Below are 1,509 nucleotides of genomic sequence, written 5' to 3'. Positions count from 1 at the left end.
TGTTAATTAACTGGAATTTATTTTTTAATTTTTTTAAACATTTATTCATTTTTGAGAGACAGAGAGTAAGTGGGAGAGGGGCAGAGAGAGAGGGAGACACAGAATCCGAAGCAGGCTCCAGGCTCTGAGCTGTCAGCACAGAGCCTGACGTGGGGCTCGAAGTCACGGATCGCGAGATCATGACCTGAGCCGAAGTCAGACACTTAACCAACTGAGCCACCCAGCCGCCCCTAACTAACTGGAATTTAAATGAAAACTTAAAAAAAAATTTTTTTTAAATAATAAAGTCCTTTTTTTTTTTTCAAAATAAATAAATAGTTTTGTTCATTAAAGATAGCAGAAACATGCTCAAAGACTATTGACTCCTCTATTCTCTGATTTTGCCAACTCATCCATATATAAGAATTGCAGAAACAAAGGGCACAGAACTGGTTTCCATCTCCATACTTGCCCAATTCATAAAGAAACCCAAAGAAAGAAAATACATCTTTCCTTAGCTAGTCATTAACAACAGAGAGAAAAGTCAGTGAGCTGGATGGGAAAGAAAGGGGAGTGGTCAAAATAGCTTTACTTATCATCTAAGGAGATGATTGGCTATTACCCTTTCTTCTGAAGGTAAATGGACTGTGCTAACAAATCTTCCAGGTCACATATTTATTTAGAAAAAGTAACAGCACTTTTTAAGTAATGTACATATATTACCTAATTTAATCTTCCTAATAATTCTATGAAGTAGCTACTATTTGCCCCATTTTATAGGTGAGGAAACTGAGGCACAAGCAGGCTAATTAAATCACCCAAGGTTACTACAAGGTGTCCAAGCTGTGATTCAGACAGAGTATGGCTACAGAGTCCATGTTCTTTATATAAGTAATCTCTACACCCAACATGGGGCTTGAACTCATGAACCTGAGAATAAGAGTCCCATGCTCTTCCAACTGTCTATCCAGGCACCCCTACGGAGTTCATGTTCTTAATTAATCACTCCACAATATTGCTTCCCCTATCTGAAAAGAATCTCAGAATTTCTCAATTCTGGTAAACCCCACTATCTCATTTAATCCTTATTAATGCTCACTTCACAAGTAGTTTTCAGAGCATAATGTCACTGCTTCCCTTAAAAGACAGCCACAATTGTCTTAAAGCCATTAGCTCAAATAGTGTTAGCTGGTTTTAAAGTAATATATTTGTAGGGCTGAGAGAGATGGTATGAAGGGTCAGGGCCCATGGCCTTTTCGTGATCAAAACGCTGAATTACATTCTCTTTTCAGGAGTCATTTTGTTTTCATTTTTTTAATGTTTATTTTTGAAAAAGGGCGGGGGGGGGGGGAGACATAATCCAAAGCAGACTCCAGGCTCTAAACTGTGAGCTCTGAGGGGAGGGGCTTTAACTCAGGAACAGTGCGATCATGACATGAGCTGAAACCCACTGAGCTACCCAGGTGCCCCATCAACTTTTCAGAAATCTTACTATATAAAGCATGAGTTTTTAACGTGGGGTCTTGGGAC

This window comes from Panthera leo, chromosome B4 (assembly GCF_018350215.1).
Source record: "Panthera leo isolate Ple1 chromosome B4, P.leo_Ple1_pat1.1, whole genome shotgun sequence".
Lineage (NCBI taxonomy): Eukaryota > Metazoa > Chordata > Mammalia > Carnivora > Felidae > Panthera > Panthera leo.
The sequence above is the reverse complement of the archived record's forward strand: the minus strand, read 5'-3'. Positions refer to the sequence as shown.